We start from the raw sequence: 21,296 nt of genomic DNA, 5'->3' as shown, positions 1-21,296 counted from the left end.
TCTGACCCTGCTCCTATTTTAAGTCCATGACGCTTTCCTTTTCTGCACCTGAAAGGATGACTTCAGTCCAGACTGAGTCCTCATTAGAAGTGACAGAGTTATTTTTAGACCTGGGCATGTGGTGCGCCTCAGCTTAATCACTGGATCCTTCAAGGAAATGGGGGGATGACTCCGATTAACACTCCACCTGATGTCCTACCAGAGGGAACCTTATTTCTTAGACAGCTTGCTAATTTGAAGCCAGTTGGCATTGCCAAGGGTGATTCTTGGCTCCCCACTGCCTGTCACACCAGATTATAACCACCTTGCCAGTGGAAGTAGGCCCATGCCAGGCTATTCCTGCCCTCACTAATTTACTTTCTCTGGAAAGCACGAGAACACAGACAGATCCTGGGAGCCCAAATCTGGATTCTTTTGTTTACAAGCTGAGTCTTTAGGCAAACTATTTCTTGGGACCTAAGTTTCCAAGTCAGCATAAATGACATTAATAGCTCATGGCTACAAGGATTAAGCAAAAGGTTGTAGGTAAAAATGAGGCTATGGTGTTGGCAGTAGGGGATGCCCAATAAATTGTGGTTGTTATTTCTTCTTATTATTGTTGTCATTGTTGTTGTTGTTGTTGTTGTTGTTGTTGTCAGAGGGCTCAAAGCACTTGTATGTGTTGTTTCATTGGGTCTTAACAAGAATCTCATAAGACAGGGGTTACTATCCCACCTTATAAATGAGAGCAGTGAGGCTCAGAGTAGTTGGGAGAGTTGATGAGTCACAGGGGAATTTAGGTTTCTTGGCCCCAGTGGTGGTAGCTGGGGGGCCACATGACAGACAGTGCGTCATCATGTACAACAGCGGTAACAAGGACCTGCAACAGTGTAGGAATCAGCAGTCTACACACTCACTATCATTTGATATGAGGGGACCAAACTTCAGAGAGATCAGGGATGGTCACAGCTGAAAGTGGTGGAGTTGGAGTGTCCACTTGGCCTCCCACACCTAAGCTGCACCCTCAGCCCCACTGCCGCTGTTGATGGCAGCAAACCCCTGAGGAAACCACATACTTGCCTGTCAGTGCCACCAGTGGAAGTAAGACAACCTGCTTTTCCTAGATTCCTTGAGGTTTCCTACACAGACAAGCGTGTTTTCTGCAACAAGAGCTAGTTTTATTTCTTCTTTTCCACCCTGTATAATTTTTATTTCCTTTCTCTGACTTAGTAAAGTGGCAAGAACTTCCAGTACTGTGTTGAACAAGAGTGACGAGAGTAGACGTCCCTTCTTGTTCCAGAATTTAGAGCTGATGCATTCAGTCTTCCACCATTACACACAGTGATTAATGCAGCTTTAGCAGATGATCTTCATGAGGCTGAGGATCTCCCCCCTATTCCTAGAGGACTGGAAGTATTTTTTCCCCACCATTAATGGGTGTTTAATTCTGTCAAATGATTTTTCCGCATCAGCTGATATGAACACATGATATTTTTTCTTTAGCTTGTCGATATGATAGATCATATTGATTGATTTTCAAACATCTAAGCTCATGAAAGATACTGGTCTATAGCTGTTTTGTTTTGTTTTGTTTTTGTACTGTGTTAGGTTGGTTTTGGTGCCAGAATAGTGATGGCCTCATAAAAAGAATTGGGAAGTGGTCTCTACTCTCTTGTTATCTGGAAGAGATTGTGCACAATTAGCATAAGTTATTCTTTGACTATTTGGTAAAAGTTTCTAGTGAAAACATCTAGACTTGAAGATTATTTGGGGGTGAATTTAAATTACAGATTCAATTTTTTAAATAGTCATGGCATTGAATAGATTATTCAATCTTGGCTGAGTTTTGGTAGTTTGTGGTATTAAGGAAATGGTTGATTTCTTCCAAGTTGTTGAATTTATGAGCATAAAGTTGTTTGTAGTATTTATTTTAGTTTTTAATATTTTATTTATTTATTTTGAGAAAGAGGGGAAGTGGGGGAGGAAGAGAGGAAGAGAAACATCAATGTGAGAAATATCAATTGATTGCCTCTCGCACGCCCCCACCTGGGGACCTACACATGTGCCCTGACTGGGAATCAAACCAGTGACCTGTCAGTTTGTGGGAGGATGCCCAACCCACTGAGCCACACCAGTCAGGGCTTCCTATTGTCTTTTTAATGTGGTATCTCCTGTTTCATTTCTGATATTGGTGATTTCTGTTCTCTCTATTCATATCTGTGCCAATCTTACTAGAAGTTATTATTTTTACTGATGTTTCTGTTTCAATTATTTTCCATTGTTTTCCATTTTCCAATTTTAGTGATTTCTATCCTTTATTATTTCCTTTTTCTGCTTGCTTTTAGTTTATTTTGTATCTTTTTAAATTTCTTGAAGAACCTAGATTAGTTATTTGAGATTTTCCTCTTTCTAATGTAAGCATTAGTGCCATAGATTTCCCATTCAACATTGCTTTAGCTGTATCTCACACATTTTATTTTATTTATTTATTTTAAAATTTTTATTTACTGATTTTAAAGAAGTTGGTGGGGGGAAGAGCAAGAGAGAGAGAGAGAGAAGCACTGGTAGATTCTTGTATGTGTCCTGACTGGGGGGTTGAACCTACAACCTTAGTGTATTGGGACAACACTCTAACCAACTGAGCTACTTAGCCAGGGCCATCACACGTTTTAAATGTTTATTTTCATTTTTGTTAGTTCTATGTATTTTTAAAAATTTCTTTGTGATTGCCATTTTGAGCCATGAATTATTTAGAAGTTTAATTTTTAGTTTTCAAGTATTTGGAGATTTTCCTGTTCATCTTTAGTTTTGACTTCTAATTCAAGTCCATTACGGTCAGACAGCATGCTTTATGTGATTTCACTTCTTGCAGGTTTGTTAGGTTTGTTTTGTGGCCGAGGATATGGTCTATCTTGGTGAGTGTTCCAAGGAACCTTTAAAAGATTGTGCATCCTGTTGTTGTCAGACAGTGTTCTCTGTGTGTCAGTTAGATGCTTTTAGTTGTGGTGCTGAGTTTGTTACAGAACAGAACCAAGGGGGGGTGAACGATATACTAGGACCCCCCCTTTTCTCCAGGGGTCCCCATTCCCCACTAGGTTCACTATGCCTGCTGCCAGAGGAAAGACATCTCTCAGTGCCAGAGATTTGTGAGAAGGAAAGGAATCATTTATTTAAAAGCCATATAGACTTAGAGTAGTGACTTAATGCCTTCATTAAAACACTAACGTCCTTTAGAATACCCACAAATGCACACAGTCCTTCCTTCTCCCCTTTGTCCAGTCCAGGGTACCATATCTCAGGAAAAGAAGTAGAAGCCCATGATTCAGGCTCCTGGCACCAGCAGCTGTGTTGCCAGTATGATCTCCAGTTAATTCAAAGCCATGTGGCACCTTCTCATGGCCCACCAGCAAGAGTCTTTTCACCCCCTTTCTTCCAGGCAAAGTCTTTCTTGCTTCCTAAGCTACATGGCAAATGGGAGCACCCCTAAGTTGTTTGGTCCTAATTCTTACCAAAGTCTCAGGGTCCCTACCCTGCCAAAGCTGCATGGTTCTCCTTTCTACTTCTACAGCCACACGGTCCTCTCTGGCATGGCTGCCATGCCTAGGATTAGATCCCCATACCAATCTTCCTCTGCAACCTCATTTCCAAATCCTCCTACAATCAGTTATACCTGCCCACATTCCTGTATTCTTCCAGATTTTCTGGGCTGCCATAGTGAGTCTGGGCAGGTGTGGCCCCATGGCATGGAGCCAGTCCTCTCCAAGCTCTCACACAGGCGCTATAACCAGGGGGAGCTGCCTCCCAGTTACATCTTGGGTGGAAGTCGCTCCCATCCCCCTGGCTCAAAGCATGGACACAGCTATTTACCATATCCACAAAACCAGTTAAAGCTTATAGATATGTTAAGTGACCATGACAGAGGTTAGCTGCAAAGCTGTTGCTATTCAACACAGTTCTGAATGGCCCTGTTCTATGTGTCTCAACCCCCAGCTCAGACTTGTGGGGGTGAGGACACCCTATATATATTTTTCTAATATTTCCGGAGTACCTTGAGTTCTGGACCCCATTGCAAATCCCTAATTGGGGCTCCCCTTTTGGCTGCACCCTGTTATAAGTTCTTTATTCTAGCTGATTTTCTCTTTAGCAGTCCTGGAAGTCCTAAGTGGGCAAAGGTCAGAATTTAAGCTCCCAATCACAGTTGTGGATTTATCTAATTCTTTTTGCGTGGTTTTTGCTTCATATACTGTGGGGCATTGTTTAGTGGATTAATCCTTTTTGTCATTATGCATTTTCCCTCTTTGCCCACAGTAACCTTCTTGCTCTGAATTCTACTTTGTCTGATATTAACATAGCCACTCAAGTTTCCTTTTGATTAATGCTTACATGATATCATATTTCTTTCTTTTGCTTTCAGTCCACTGTGTCATTGAATTTGAAGTGAGTTTGGGGTGATGTGTTTTAAACCACTCTTCCAATCTCTACCTTTTAATTTGTGTATTTAGACCATTTACATTTAAGGTAATTATTGATTTATTAGGCAAAGTCTGACATTTTTTTCTGTTTGTTCCTTCTGTTTATCATTCTGTGTCTTTTTTATTGACCTCCTATGGATGAATTGAACATTTTTTAGAGTTCCATTTTTATTTAATTGTTTAGTAGTGTGGAGGATACTGGCCAGCAGTATCCATCGCGGCTGTGGATGCTCATCAAAACACGAGAAAAAAACATACACGGACAACCAAGTCCTGTGGGGAAATAGGTACGAAAATGGCCACTCTCTCTAGTGGAGATCGCCTTGGTCACCCTCTCTAGGGGAGAGCTTCCCGTTTTCCCGCCTAAGCAGGCTTTTATTCTTGAATACAGATGCTGTTTGCAAATTACAAGTAGTTAGCTTTGAAAGGCGCTGGCAGATCTCCTGCTGGGATTCTGAGATTTGGGGGTTTTATCATGTAAAAAGACTACAGAACCTAAAAGCTTAGTTTTGTTTCCTGTCTGTGCCTTCATATTCTAGTTAAAGAGCATCCTCCAGCTAGCAGGTCTTACAGGATCTTTCATATTCTATGTCTCAGGTCTGATTACCCCGGGGGTCCACAGACTCTGGTCTGGACTGCACCACCCCTGTTATTTCCGCAGGCCTGAGTCAGGCAGAGGAGACAAAGGCAGCCGGGAGACTTGGATTTCTCAAGGACTCAGGCTTTGGCAAAGCCGAGGGGGCAGGCATTGATGTCAGTCACCCCTTCATTTGCACAGCCCCCCAAGTCCTTCCCTGAGGCCTCCACGTGATCATGCCTGTCTTAGGCAATTCCCCCCCGTAGGAAGTCTTACCTGTCATTGGCTAACTGATCAAGCATTGGGGGCCAGCACAGAACAGGCAGCGTTCATGCCAGGGAAATAAGTTTTGTCTCCTTAGTGGCTCCTGGTCCTGAGGCCTTTTACTCAGCCTTAGCTACAGGGGGTTACAGTTTTCCTGAGACCAGGCAGGGTGGACCTCAACATAGTAGTATGTCAGTTTGTAGTGTTTTGTTAATTATTATTATTATATTCAGAGACTCTGTTCCTAGGCAAACTTTGAGAGTGGGGAAGAAGCAGGTGGGCCTGGGTCTCCTTATCCCACTGGGTAGAGGCCAAGGAGACACTGGGCTTCACTGCTGCGGCAGCTCTGGGTGGACCAGATGGCCCACTACTATATCAGTTTGGGTCAGGAGCCAGAGCTGCCCCCGGCTTTGCTGCTGTCAGTGGGTCAGGTTGTTTGGGTTGTAAAATGAGGGCAGAACTTCTGTCTTTGCTGGGTTTCCCCTTTCCCAGACTTTGTACAGAGAGCTGGATATTCTTGAGTTTGGGGTTTTTGTCCTTTTTTGTTTTTGTCTGTCTGTGCTTTTTGGTGCTTCTAGGTTGCAATCTTCTCCTGTGCCTATGTCAGGGTACATGGGAGATTCCAGAACACTCAGAAAACTCAATAAATTGCTTTTTCTAAAATCTTGAGGTCTCTTGCCAGTCTTCCTTCTTTTGGCCAACTCTCAGGGTTCTTTTATCATTGTCTGTTGGATGGTGTCCAGGGTATTTAGTTGTAGTTATGCTACAGAACAGAGCCAAGGGGGGTGTATGATATACTATTACCAAAAGGACCCCCCCGCACTAGGTTTGCTATGCCTGCTGCCAGAGGAAAGACAACTCTCAATGCCAGAGATTTGTGAAAAGGAAAGGAAATATTTATTTAAAAGCTATACAGACTTAGAATGGTGACTAAATGTCTTCATTAAAATACTAAAGTCCTTTAGAATATCCACAGAAACACACAGTTTCTCCTTCTCCCTCTGCCCTAGTCCAGGGTACTGTATCTCAGGAAAAGAAGTAGAAGTCTGTGATTTGGGCTCCTGGCACCATCAGATGTGTCGTCAGTATGATCTCCAGTTAATCCAAATCCATGTGGCACCTTCTCATGGCCCACCAGCAAGAGTCCTTTCACCCCTTTTCTTCCAGGCAAAGTCTTTCCTGCTTCCTAAGCCACATGGCAAAAGGGAGCATCCAAAGCCACGTGTCTCTCTCGTATGGCTGCCACGCCTGGGTTTAAATCCCCACACCAATCTTCCTCTGCAGCCCCATTTCTGACTCCTCCCACAATCAGTTACACCTGCCCACATTCCTGTATTCTTCCAGATTTTCTGGGCTGCCATAGTGAGTCTGGGCAGGTGTGGCCCCATGGCATGGAGCCAGTCCTCTCCAAGCTCTCACACAGGCGCTATAACCAGGGGGGAGCTGCCTCCCAGTTACATCTTGGGTGGAAGTCGCTCCCATCCCCCTGGCTCAAAGCATGGACACAGCTATTTACCATATCCACAAAACCAGTTAAAGCTTATAGATATGTTAAGTGACCATGACAGAGGTTAGCTGCAAAGCTGTTGCTATTCAACACAGTTCTGAATGGCCCTGTTCTATGTGTCTCAACCCCCAGCTCAGACTTGTGGGGGTGAGGACATCCTATATATATTTTTCTAATATTTCCGGGGTACCTTGAGTTCTGGACCCCATTGCAAATCCCTAATTGGGGCTCCCCTCTTGGCTGTACTCTGTTACAGTTACAGAAACGGAGGAGGGAAAAGTGAGTGTATAGCATCTCGTTCTAGAGCCAGAAGCCAGGACAAACTATTTTTTGAAAAATGGGTGCAATACAAAAACTGGTTTTGGTGAGCTCTCCCCATCCTTCACCCAGGGTCTTTCATTTTTTTTTTTTTTTTTTAGTTTTCATCCATGGACATGCTTATTGACCTTAGGGGGATGGGGTGGGGCTGGGGGAGAAACACTGATGAGAAAGAAAAACATCAGTTGGTTGCCTTATACACACCCAGGCTGGGGACCCCTGCAGCTTCGGCGTGTGCTCTGACCAGGAACAGAACCTGTGACCTTTCAGTTCACAAACTGATGCTTCGACCAGCTGAGTCACACCAGTGAGGGACTGCTCCCCGGATCTTGAATGGACAGGTTTTCCTTTGGTACTGAAAGACTAAACTGACCTTACCTAGAAATAGATTGTCTACCTGTCTACCATGGAAGTTCGGGAGCTTTTGTAATTACACATGTTTAGCTGCAGGAGTAAAGATTTCCACTTTGTGCTACTTGTTTCTCATCTTGGGCCTTTGCCCAGCAGTACAGGATGGACTTCTTTATTTTGCCCAGTGACACACGGGAAAGTTTGGTATTAAAACTTGCAGCTAATGTTTTAAATTCGCCAGCAAAAACACAATAGGCAGACCACTTTGCCAGCTGATAGAGCCCTACACCTCCTTAAAAAAATACTGCCTTCCACAACCTTTCCCTCACCATAAAGATAATCCTCTGGTCTTTCTTAAGTAAACACAGCATGGAGAGAAATATCAAGTGGTTTACATATCTTTTACCTTAAAAACATAGTTTAAAAAAAAGCAGGCTGATTTATGTTGCTGATTTTAAAAGTAGGCTGATTTTAAAAGTAGGGTGATTTTATTTGGAGCCATATTATCATTTTCCAAAATTTTGAAAACTCCTATAAAATAAATGCACAAAATATTAACATATAAAAATAATTCATTTACATAATTTTAAGCTTATGTGAGTACAGTGGTTCATATAATGTGGTAAATAACAGATACTAGAAAAATGGAATATTTATATCCTGACAATGAAATTGAATGTTCACATGTGAAGTAACACGCATTCAAGTACTTTTTATGTTTTTTTTTTCTGAAATCCCTTTATCTCCACTGACTCTTTAAAAAAAATTTTGCAATACTTATACCGTCTTCTGGCACTCCATGAAAAGTTTATTGTGTGAGTACGGGGTTAGAAAGCAGCCAATGAATTAACATGTTATATTTGATATGAGCACTGTCCACTCCAATTTTCAAAAGATCCAGAGAAATTGAGAAACAGACAACCCACCAGCCTATTAAAACTGCTTTTAAAATTACTTTAAAATTCCATGTTGAAGCACATTTACTTGTTTTTAATTTCTGAAAGTGGGACGATTTGAGTGTAAGACTTCCAAAGTTAGCTGGAACCTCAGCAGAAAACATGATTATAAAAGTATACAGAAAACCTCAATTTCCCAGACATCTGTGAAATGAACAGAGCAAGGAACATATTCTGTTGTTTAAAATATTTTTCCTCTTCACTGATAAGGCAACAGAGGACGAAATAGAGAATGTAACACACATGTGGAAAAAAGTAACAGCCTTTTTCTACCTTCAACAAACCTAATGTTAAAAAATTTAAACAAAACAATAACAAGCCAATGTGCTCACAAAGACAGCAGCTTTTCCCTCGTTTCTTTGAAGTGAGCCTCCTTTTATTTTTTATTTTTGGAAACCTACAAATGGAGGCTTCCTTGGAAACAGATGAATTTTGTAGTTTCCAGACTCAGAAGATAAACAAAGCAATTTCTCTTCCCTCCCCACCCCCACCCATTAAATAACCTCAGGCCACAGTCTGGGCTCCCTCTGCTCCCCCGGCTGGGATGGGGTGGGAGGTGGGGGAGGGGGGCTGGGCTGGGGCCCAAGGGTTGGGAAGGCCAGTGGGCCAGGAGTGGGGGCGGGGTGCAGGGGTGGGGAGGGGAGGGCTGGTAACCGCAGAGCAAGGGGTAGAGCATTGCACATGCGTGCTGCACACGCAAAATGTCCACAGTGGAACCAGGCAAGAGAGCTGTTAAAAAAAAAAAATGAAAAAGAAAAGAAAGAAAGAAAAAGTACTGCTTCATCAGCTAAAAAGCAGTCGTGTTCTTTCCTGGTTTGATGTCAGCTCGAAGTGCTGGCTTGGAATTGCCCGCGGCAATGTTGGGCCCCTGCCTACACAGCAGGCAGACAGCTTTCTTTGCCAGCAACTGACTTTTAATAAAACAGGACGCTGTCCCACTACTAAGGCCACTGACGACTCTCTTGAAAATGGGTCCCGATCCATATGCACCCCCTCCCCCAACGCAGTAGTTGTCTGTTCCTTTTGGGACGCTGCTCTGGCCTGCCTGACCTGGGACTTGCTGAGTGAGTGTTTGCTGGCAGCCACCCAGTCCCTGGAGCTGCTTCTGCCGGGTTCTCACCATTTGTGAAGTGAGTGGCTCCCTTGCTAATTCTACACGTGCATTCTAACTTTTGTGAAGGCTCCAGCCCTGACGAGTCAAACAGGATGGATCCTGAAATAAGGAGCTGGCTTTTGCACGCAGGATGAAGGCATGGGGTCCGCATCTTCCCACAGCAGGTTCTAAGGAGTCATGCCAGGTCTGGATTTGCACCTGACTTGCCATCTTGAGTGTGATGAGTTTAGCATTGGGGGGGGGGGGGTTCCCTAGGTGTTTTGTCTTCTCCCCACTTAGAATGAGATGGAATGTTTTCATTTGGGAAAGTGGTTTCTGAAGTTTTTCAAGTGCAGTCTAATAAGAATTCTAAACCCTGGGCGAGCTCCCAGGGTGCCACCCGAAGCCTGAGCTCCAGGCCAGTACTGCCCAGGATGCCTTTCTTGGGCTCCACACCACTTCTTGCTCTGAAGCATAGGCGCTGATTCTGCAAGACCCCCAGGAGTGTTACCCTGGTCCCCAGGCACCCGTGGTGGACTCCTTTTCTGGCCTTGCTGTCATGTATACAGGTGGGTGAGCACAGAATCTGCAACCGGGAATGGAAGTGTGCCATCAGCAGGTGGACTTTTATGAACTCCAGCACCAATGAGAGGTCATTGTCATTGATAGGAAAGGAGTGACAACTTAGATTCTAGACATTTTAGATTCTATCCCCAAATCTGCCCTGTCTTTCTGAATAGCATTGCACAACTTGATTTGTGTGACTCAGTTTTCTCATTTGTAAAACATGGAGTGGTTCGTGGCGGGCAGCCATCAGCTCCTCTGCTGCCTCCCCACTTACCGCATCCACGCAGACATTTCGAATCCCTACACCACCTCTCCTAGCTCCCAGGTAAGAAACCCAAGCAGCCATAACCAATGGATTAGAGATGGCACTAAACAAAGACCTGGGATGGTTTCTAAGTTTTCTTCTGGGTGTGATAGTCTATGAGTCTAAATCCAATATATTTCTATTCACTTTGATGTTCTGGGGAGGAAATGGAAGGAACCTGTGTCACAGGTGGTGCTTTCAATCCTTCTTTCACTTGAGCTTGTGACTTTGGAAGAGAAAGAAGGGGAAAGGAAGCATGCAGAGGGAACATCTGGGCATGGAGATGGTGTCAGAGTGGAGAGTAGTGTCTCCTGGGCCACAGTCCAGATCCGCCCAGCACAGCGGGGTCCTGGCAAAAAGCAGGATGTACTAACCAAATCCAAGAAGAACATGCTGCAGGAGGTTTGCCAGTGTGACCCGAGAGGGTTTAAATGGAAACTTCAGAGGGAGAAAGGAAAAAGCCCAAGGAAATCTGTAAAACCAGGAAAGATGCGGCACAGCACAGGAATATTGGCTAGGGCTCTGGACAGCAAAAGAAGTGGCTTTTGCTGACTCAAGCAGAAAGGGGGGGCCTGTACTGGCAGCTACAGAGATGATCATGGAGTCAACAGGACAGCTCGATTCGGAACTGGAGAATCAGGCTCACCCCCAAACAGGAACTCTTGGACTGCCAGGTGCTTCTCTGGGGAAGGGAAGGGCTGTCTTGCTGCTTCTGAGGCCGCTGGACTCAGCTCAGCCTGGGACTGCTCTGGGCCGGGGAGGAGGTGTTGTGGACAACAGTGTGGCCATCTTTCTACTGCCACTCAGGCGCACAGCCCCTGGATTCCCGTTCCATGGAGACTGCACAGTGGTCGAGGCCGTGCCACAAGGGGACGTCAAGTTGCAAAAAGAAAGGGGCCGTGGATCCTAGATCACTACCCATATAGTTCCTGGCACCATATGTGGCAGGAGGGTCACCCTACAACCACAGCGAGTGAGTCACCAGACCTGTAGTAGGACAGGGTGAGTGTCTATCTCATAGAAATAGAAGCAAACATCAAATTCAATCTGGCAGGCCTGTGGGACAGGGTGGAAGGGTAACGCCAAGGTGTGAAAAGCTCATCTCTGAGACTGGGTAGGGTCAAAGGGTAAAGACAGACACCTAACTACCAGCCATCGGGACCACGCTGAGTGGAGCACAGGAAGGTGCTGGTGGATGTCAGACAAGAGTCAAGGCTGGGGCCGTCCAGACCTGAGGATGGGGCTCAGGGTCATCCATCTCCACACTGGTGAAGTGTGTCTTGCTGGAGAGAGCTGCATGCAAAGGTCTAGCTGCCCTTCATTGCAGATGGATGACATGCCCAGGAGTGTCAGTGACGCCACTCGCTGTCAGGAAGACTCATGAGCTCTTCTGGTGAGGAAAGAAAATCTTCCAAATTCACAGCAGGGCTCCCCCTTATCTCATCCTGATGTCAGTTCCCAGAGGTAGGAGCCAAGTCCATGCTCTGCGGTCTGCCTCCTCACCATGGTTCTGCCAGGCTGGGGCAGAGGGGACGGGCTCAGTGCTGCCACCACCATTTCGCCTCCATGTGAAGTGGCAGTGGAGCCACATGGAGACCTGAGTCCTGGTGACGTTAACAGAGCTCTGAACACGTCTGTGCCTAAAAGATTGACCTTTGGATCTTGCTTGGTGGCCAGCCTTGGGGGAAAATTTTCTGAACCAATAGATTCTCTTTTTGTGTTTAAGCCAGTTTGAGTTGTGTTTCTATCACTTGTCACCAGAAAAGATTCCAATAATAGGTAGATAATAATACTAATATTCAGCACAACTATGCACTATTTCTTAGATAACAACTCCAGGAAGTAAATGCTATTATCATGCCCAGTTTCACAAGAAGAAACTGAGGCACAGAAAGATTGGGCACAGTCTCCTGGTGTTAACTTGAAGGACTGGGGCTCAAGTCCACACAGATCCCAAGTGAGAAAAGTGATGGGGGAACCCCACCTCTGCTAATATAAAGGTGACGAAGCCCCATAAGGGACAAAGAGAGAATATACCTAGAGAAAACCCAAGGTGGCTGTAAAGGGTGGGCACTGGTGATATCAGGTCTTTAGAAAGGCATGCCCAATAATAAATCATGATACATTTGTAAGATGAAATCTTACCCAGACATTAAATGTGTGTAGAAGACTATTTTCCTAATGAAAACTGCTATAGATGTTATGGTGCCAATATTGTAAAGGGAAATAAACACATATTCAAAAACATGCTAAAATTTTGTTTTTCTTTCTAGTGGTTACCACTAGGTGATAAACTTACAGGTGACAGGTGATTTTTTTAAAAAGAAAAATGAAAGCCATTAGGACTAAAAAAGTAAAAAAATGATACTGAGGTTTACCCAAGTCAATAGAGCAAAATGTCCCACACTATGTCCTGAGAGTGTGAACTGGCACATTTGATTGCTGGGACACTCAGCTTACGTGAAATAGTTGAAGAAGATGATGACCTGTGTCCTGAAAGACATAGGTTTTGTGGGGGCTGTGACATCTGTCTGCACATATTCGACAGATGTCACATCAGGGCGTGTCCTGATATTGCCATTTGGAACAGCACATCACCTGCCTCTCATGGAAGAAGAGTAGTACTCTTTTTCTAATTTCTTTTTTTAAAATATATTTTATTGATTATGCTATTACAGTTGTCTCATTTCCCCCCTTCACTCCCCTCCACCCTGCACACCCTCTCCCACCCACATTCCCCCCCTTTAGTTCATTTCCATGTGTCATACTTATAAGTTCTTGGCTTCTACATTTCCCATACTATTCTTACCCTCCCCCTGTCTATCTTCTACCTACCATCTATGCTACTTATTCTCTATACCTTTTCCCCCTCTCTCCTCCTCCCACTCCCCTGTTGCTAACCCTCCATATGATTTCCACTTCTGTGGTTCTGTTCCTGTTCTACTTGTTTGCTTAGTTTGGCTTTTTTTTTTTTTAGGTGTGTTGTTAATTATTGTGAGTTTGCTGTCACTTTACTGTACATGTTTATTTTCTTCTTTTTCCTAGATAAGTCCCTTTAACAATTCATATAATAAGGGCTTAGTGATGGTGAACTCCTTTAACTTGACATTATCTGAGAAGCACTTTATCTGCCCTTCCATTCTAAATGAAAGCTTTGTTGGATAGAGTCATCTTGGATGGAGGTCCTTGCCTTTCATGGCTTGGAATACTTCTTTCTAGCCCCTTCTTATCTGCGAAGTCTCTTTTGAGAAATCAGCTGACAGTCTGATGGGAACTCCTTTGTAGGTAACTCTCTCATTTTTTCTTGCTGCTTTTAAGATTCTCTCCTTATCTTTAATCTTGGCTAATGTACTTATGATGTGCCTTGGTGTGTTCCTCCTTGGGTCCAACTTCTTTGGGACTCTCTGAGCTTCCTGGACTTTCTGGAAGTTTATTTCCTTTGCCAGATGGAGGAAGTTCTCCTTTATTATTTGTTCAAATAACTTTTGCACTTGTTGCTCTTCCTCTTCTCCTTCTGGTACCACTATAATTTGGATGTTGGAATGTTTAAAGATGTCCTGGAGGTTCCTAAGCCTCTCCTCATTTTTTTGAATTCTTGTTTCTTCATTCTTTTCTGATTAGATGTTTCTTTCTTCCTTCTGGTCCACTCCATTGATTTGACTCCCAGTTTCCTTCTCATCATTATTGGTTCCCTGTACATTTTCCTTTATTTCACTTAGCATAGCCTTTATTTTTTCATTTAATTTGCCACCAAATTCAACCATTTCTGTGAGCATCCTGATTACCAGTGTTTTGAACTGTGCATCTGATAGGCTGGCTATCTCTTGGTCACTTAGTTATATTTGTTCTGGAACTTTGATCTGTTCTATCATTTGGGCCATTTTTTCTTTGTCCTGACACACCTCTTATGTAGTGAGGAGCAGAGCCTTAGATGTTCACCAGGGCGGGGCAACCCAGGTGGCTGGGTTGTGATGCTCTATATGGGGCAGGGGTCTGAGAGAGAACAATGGCACTTGCTCAGCTCTCTGCCAGATTTCAGTCACTTCTGCCACTTCCCCCAAGCAAACTGGGCCCTTCTGGTGCTGATTCCCTGGTGGGTGGGCTTGTGTATGTTCCAGAACTCTGTGGGTCTCTCCAACTAACTCTCCTGTGAGGCTGGGAGTCTCTCCAGGCACCTCAACCCTCACAGGTGGTTTCAATCGGTGTTTTGAGGCTTTATTTCCCCATGCTGGGACCCAGGATTACTCAGTCTGTCTCGCTCCCCAGTTTTGCCTGGTTTATCTGCACACGAATGTGGCACCGGATGCGCCTCGCCCCCCCCACAATCTGCCACATCGCTGGGTCCACCCACTGCTGCCTTGCATGCCTGGGTTCCGCCAGCCACCCTGCCGAGAGCCCTCTCAGTCCCTGCTGCCCTACTCTGCCCCTCTTACCAGTCTGGATGAATGTGTCTACTTTAACTCCTTGGTTGTCAGACTTCCATACAGTTTGATTATTTTAAAGTTTTTGTTGTTTTTTGTTTTTAAATTTGTTGTCCTTATTTTGGTTGTGTGAAGAGGCATAGTGTGTCTACCTACGCCTCCATCTTGGCTGGAAGTCAGGAAGAAGAGTAGGACTCTTAAGTCCTAATGAACTTGGGGCCGCACTTGAGCCCTCGGGGAGTCATTCGCAGCTGCTGGTAGGCCTCTGGGCCCAGGGACAGGCACACACCCCCTCTTCTGGGGTTCCCATGGAGCCATCTGGGGCTCTGTATGGGGGTCTGGATTTGGTCACTTTTTTTTTCTCTAAGATAAACACCAGCAAGTGGATGAATCCTGGGGCAATTGGAAAAGCCCGTGTAACCATCAACAGATTCAGGATTTAAAAGGGGGTTAACATCATCCTCAGGGTTATCCTACCTAACACAGAAAAATGAACATTGGGTTTATTTCTGAGCCCTTCCACCCTACTGCTCTGTGACATCCTGTAGCAGAGACAAATGCACTCAGAAGTTGCTTCATTACAGCTCAGTCAAACTGGAATAACTCAGTGGACTAGCCCTGTAAAAGTTGGGTTGCCAAGAAGCAGGTAACCTGGTGACACAGATCAGATCTGAGTGGAGGGTGGGTCTCTAAGTAGGAGCCGAATCTTCATCGATGAGGATAGCACCTTAGCCAAGGTGCCTGTGAGGAAAATATTACAGGCGGGCAAGTGTGGACATCTGTCACACGTGCTACTGAGGGGGCGAGCTGAGTTGCTTGCAGCCACCTCACAACCATCTCTAGGGGAGGCCCTTCAGGAGCACTGAAGGAGACAAGGAGACAGGGCAGAGGGATGGGGTGACTGAGACCCAGCCCTTTAGTGTTATTGATTTGGCCAGTCCAGGTGTTGACCAGTAAATGTGTCTTAGCTACTCCGAGTTAGCTTCCTTCCCTCACAGCTCAAATGTCTGGACTTTTTACTGCTCACCTTCAAACCACTGGGCTTCTACCTGCAAGGGAAGGGGGGTGATGGTGGGAGGTTGAAATAGGATGGAAAGGGATGGAATGGGAAGTTAAGCAAACAGGAAAGTTATATTTCTAAAGCAAGGAGCATTTTCTCTGTATTTAAACCACAGATAAAAAGTTTGGGGGATGTTTTCTGGTCTGAGCTTCCATGCAATGCATATGTGTGGCTCATTTAAAAGCACATCTGGCTCTGGTCAGGTGGATCAGTTGGTTGGAACATCCTTCCATACACCAAAGGTTGTGGGTTTGATCCCCAGTCAAGGTGTTTATGGGAGGCAACTAATCAATGTTTCTCTTTCATGTAAGTGTTTCTCTCTCTCTCTCTTTCTCTTTCTCTCTCAACTCAATAAGCATATCCTTGGGTGAGGATTTCAAAAAATTAAATAAAAAAAAGCCCTGGCTTCTGTAGGTCAGTGGATTGAGTATAGGCCTACAAACCAAAGGGTCACCAGTTCAATTCCCAGTCAAGGCACATGCCTGGGTTGCAGGCCAGGTCCCCAGTGGGGGGTGCATAAGAGGCAACCACACACTGATGTTTCTCTCCTTCTCTTTCTCCTTCCTTTCCCTACTCTCTAAAAATAAATGATAAAATCTTTAAATTGAAAAAAAATTAAAAAGCATGTTTGCTCCTCAGAGTGAAAACCCCAGAGAAGACCACGTGCCAGCAAGGCCGCTGGGGAGAGGGTCAAGGTGGCATTTCTCATCAATAGGGAGAGAGGGCCATTCAAGAAATAGTAGTGGGACAATAGACAGGGCAGCCATCTGAAAAAAGAAAGGTGAATCTGTACTTCAATTATAAATCTGAACAAAATCTACATAGATAAAATATTTAAATGTAAAAACAAAACCATAAGAGTTCTAAAAGAAAATAATCACTACTTTCTCACTTCAGAAGGAGGAATGCTTTTATTAGCATAAACACAAAATACAAACCAAAAGGGGAAAACAATTGTTAAAATGACTATATAACAACCAAGTTTTCTCTGCACAGTCAAAACTACCATAACCAAAGTCAAAATGCAAATACCAAACTGAGAAAAAATATTTTAATCAATATCACAAGGTGCAAATATCCCTAATATATAAAGACTGAGAAATCAATGAAAGACCAGCAATCAAATGGAAAATGGGAAAGGATGTGAACCGGAGAGACATTCAGAATGTAATTAGGAAGCCCTTGAGCATTGGAGGAAACACTCAGCACCCTTCATGAGAAGAAAAAGGCAATTCAATTTATGCCGAGGTCCATTTCTCATCTTTCAGAGAGTGAGCACATGACATGCTCAACAAGACATCTGGAACCAGGTACTTTTATTCATCCTAGGTGTTTGTAGAATAGTACAGTTCTGATGGAGGGCAATTTGACAACATCTATCAAAACCACACACACATTTATCCCTTAACCGGGAACTCTGCCTCTGAGAATTTGTCTACAGAGTCTCACACAAGTGTGAGCAGTGGGATGTATAAAAATGTTTAGGTAGTATCACTTGTATTTGCCAAAGACAGGATGCAACACTAATATCTAACGTTCTGAAACTGGTTAAATAAACCATGGCACAGTTTGCTACTCTTAATGTAACAAAATATAGTCATCTTGGCACTGAAGAACCATCTGACTGCCAATGGATATTAAGAGAGAGTTCTCTGAGTCCAGGCACTGGAGACTGTTCTGGTCCCTCTGGAAGGGTTTGGTCTCTGTTAGACCCCCCTTAGGTCCAACCAGAGGCTGGCTGTCAGATAGCTTCCAACACAGGGGTGGCCCTGGCCTGCATGAACTTGACCACAGACTGGCTATTCTTACAAATAGCTGGGCAGAGACTGTTTTCAGATGAGCCAATAAAGTGCTGAGTGAGAAGCCTGGAGGGACTCCTCTGTGGATGAGCTTACCTGTGTGTGAGTGTGTGTGTATTCATGTTGTGGTTGTGCACATGTGAGTATGTGTGCTGTGTGAATGCAGGCACACATACCGTGGTGATTCTGCAGGTGAGAGTATGCAAGGCCCTGTGATTAAGAATGTGAGCATGTATGTTGTGTGTGGTTATGGGCACGTGCAGTGGTTGTGCACAATGGTGCAGACACATGTGTGCACCACATACACATGCATGCACATGTGCTGTGGTTATGTGTGACTGTGCAGGCACATGTAGGCACCGCCCCCCCCCCCCGAGCTGTACACATGTGCTCTGTGGTCTGACTAGAATTCTTTCCAAAACTCACCACTTATTGGAGTTTTTACCAAGGAAAGACCTAGAGAAAATGGCCCCCTGCCATGTGAGATCAAAGCAGCTGGTGCCTGGAGTGGCAAACAGGGCTGACTCCTTGGGAAGAGACACTGCCCGTGGAGATGGGAAATGGGGCTGACCTGCCAGTGGATAGGGAAACAGAACTGTTTCCTGTGCCTTTGATGTTGGGCCCTGAGAGGCCTGGCTTGGGCATTCCTTCTCTGCCCACATCCCTGGCTCAGAGGAAGGATTCTGTAGGCCCACACTGGGCAGGAAGCACAGCTGTCGGCATTTTTGGTTAAGAACAAAGTGGGGAGGACTTTCTTAAAGAAAGATCGAGAGAGGGAGGGAGGAGGGACTGTAAACAGACAGGAGGGGCAAGGGAGCCTGGTGGGATTTGGACGAGGCAATGAGGGGGACTATTGAGGTATTTTTCTGAGGGGAAGAGAGTTTGGAAGCAGCAGCCAGAGTGAGTTTGTTAAATGTGAACTGTATGGCGGCATGCAGAGGACTTTTTCTGAAAAGACAAAATGTTGCCATAGTCACAGTAGCAGGTCCTGCACTCCCAGCATACATAAGTGGGTAGAAAGAGCATCAGAAAGGGGGTCAGTGAGCCCAAAGCTGGCATATGCATGTGAAGGCGAGTGTATGTGTGTGCTGGGGCAAGGGAAAACTGGAAGGAGCCCCGAGTACTGCAATTATTTTTCTCCTGAAGGCTAAAATTCATGGGCTGGTAGCCAACAGCCACATTAGGATAAGAAATGTAATCTGTTTATAATAAGTTTGCAAAATCCATCTTGTTGGTGCAATGAGTGTGCAGAGCACCATAGCCTGTGAGTCTCTGGCCTTGGCCTGGTGTCCATGGCAAGCACACCAGAGCTAACAGGCAGTGTTTGTAAAGCCCGTCCTGCCTCCTTTCTCAACCCTCCACTTAAGTGTGGATGGATAAACACATTCCCAAAGAGAAGAGGTGAAGTGTCTGAGAGCCAGCAGAAGCTGCTGCTCCCTCCAGGCTGGTGCTACTGCTGCTACCGTAGCACAGACTTGGAGTGACCTCTCCAGTTTGAAAGGCACCCCAGACATCTTGCTCATCCTACCCATGAGGAAACCCAGGTCCCTGCAAATATCCTCCTGCCAGCTCTTTCCCATCAAGCCCTGATATTCTCCCCCTCCCACACAGAGACCCCCAAGGCTTCTTCTCAGAGCCCTGTAGGTCCCCTAGCACCCCACCTCTTCCTTCCTTCTGATCTTTGCAAACTCATATCCCCAAAGGGTACTCTTTCCCTCTATGCAGAATCAAGTAAACAATAAACTGTGATGGCTAAAAGCAAGGGCATTTTCAGCCAGACCCACTTGGAATCCTGCTTCAGCCTCACTCTAACCCTGCGAGAATTCTGTAAAAACAGGGGCACCCTGCCCACCCTCAGGGCGGTGCGAAAGGTGAATGGGATGAAGCAGAAACAGCCAGTGTGTGCACATGAGCAGCTATGTGAGGGCGAGTGGTGACAAATGTGCTGGGTGTTCCACCACCAATTTCACTCCTTCCCCATCTTCTGACTTCTCCCACCCAGGGTGGCATCCTGAGAAAGCCGAGCAGGGAGCTAAGACTTGCATTTGTGCCCAAGTGTTAACAAGCTCCTGCACAGTGTCAGTGGAGACCATCTGGGGAGCCTGGGCTTCCTCCCACATCCCCAGAAGTAACAGGACTCTCCTCTCCTTCCCCCCCAGGTGGTATCAGAGGAGGCCTGGGGGAGCTAGGACTCACTCCACCTCTCAGGGTTAATGAGGTCATGTGAGCAATAGGCATGAGGCACTGTGATTCCTCCATTTGAGGGAACTATCAGTGAAGGCCCTGTGAAAGCAGGAACTTCTACCCACATGGAGCAGTATGGTGGAGGTGCCTTCCTACCCTGTACCTCTGTATCGACAAAGGCTGACTGTGGGACCTGGTCTTCCACCCCCATGTGGCAGTAAGGAGGCAGCTTCCTACCAGTCCCACCTCCCCTGCTGGAGTGGTGTCAGAGGCAATTAATATAAGATCCACAGTCTCATCACATAATACCCAAAATGTCCAGGTTTCTATAGAAAAGCATTCACCATGCCAAGAACCAGGATCACCTTAAACTGTATGAAAACAACCAATTAATAAACACCAACTCCAAATGACAGAGACGTTAGAATGATCTGACAGACGTTTTAAAGCAAACACTGTAAAAAAGCTTCAAAGAGCAATGGTAAATACTCTTAAGTGAAAAAAAAAAAGTCCCAGACAAGAAAGATAAAATAGAAAGAAGAGCCACATAGAAATTTTAGAACTGAAAAAACCAGTCACCCAGGGAACAACATAACCACCCACCTGCACGGAGTTACTCCCCAGCAGAACAGAGAGGACACACAGTGAGCTGGACGACAGGGCAGTGGCAAACACCCATCTGCACGGCACAGAGGGAAGAACATGGGCTGAGAGAAACAAACACAGATGTCAGGGACCTAGGAGCTGTACTAGAAGATCTAACTTTAGTGACATTGGAGTTCTGGAAAAGAGGGAAGAATTAGAAAAGTGCTGAATTAAATAATGACTTAAAACTCCCCAAATCTGGTTAAAAAACAAGCTCACAGATTTAAGAAGCTGAACAAACCTCAAACAGAATAAACCCCCCAAAACGCATATCGAGACAGAGCACACTCAAAGTTCTGAAAGACAAAGAGAAAAAAAATACACTTCACCCATGGGATGGGGGATGGAGTTTGAACAATACCAGGTTTTCATTAGAAACCATGGAGGCCAGAATATTTTTAAATGCTGAAAGAAAAATCAAGGTATTCTCAGAGAACGAAAAACCTAGAATATTTGTTACCAGCTGGCATACTATATAAGAATGGTTAAAGGAAGCTTTCCAAACAGAAAGAAAACAATAAAAGAAAAACTACGGGAAGATCAGTAAGGAAGAAAGAACCCAATAAGCAAAAATACTGATAAATATCATAGACTTTCCTTTCCCTCATGAGTTTTCTAAATTATGATGATGGTTGAGGCAAAAATTGTAACGTTGTCTAAAGTGATTCTAAATGTAGGTAGAAAAAATATTTAAGACAGTTATATTACAAACAGAAGTTAAAGGGATATAAAAAGAGGTAAGCAAGCGTTCCACACTTTACTCAAACTTGTAAAATGATGACATAAGAAAACTGTGGTC

The sequence above is a fragment of the Phyllostomus hastatus genome, unplaced genomic scaffold, assembly GCF_019186645.2.
Source record: "Phyllostomus hastatus isolate PE091 unplaced genomic scaffold, TTU_PhHast_1.1 phas_scaffold_78, whole genome shotgun sequence".
Classification (NCBI taxonomy): domain Eukaryota; kingdom Metazoa; phylum Chordata; class Mammalia; order Chiroptera; family Phyllostomidae; genus Phyllostomus; species Phyllostomus hastatus.
Note: the sequence above shows the minus strand (reverse complement) of the source record.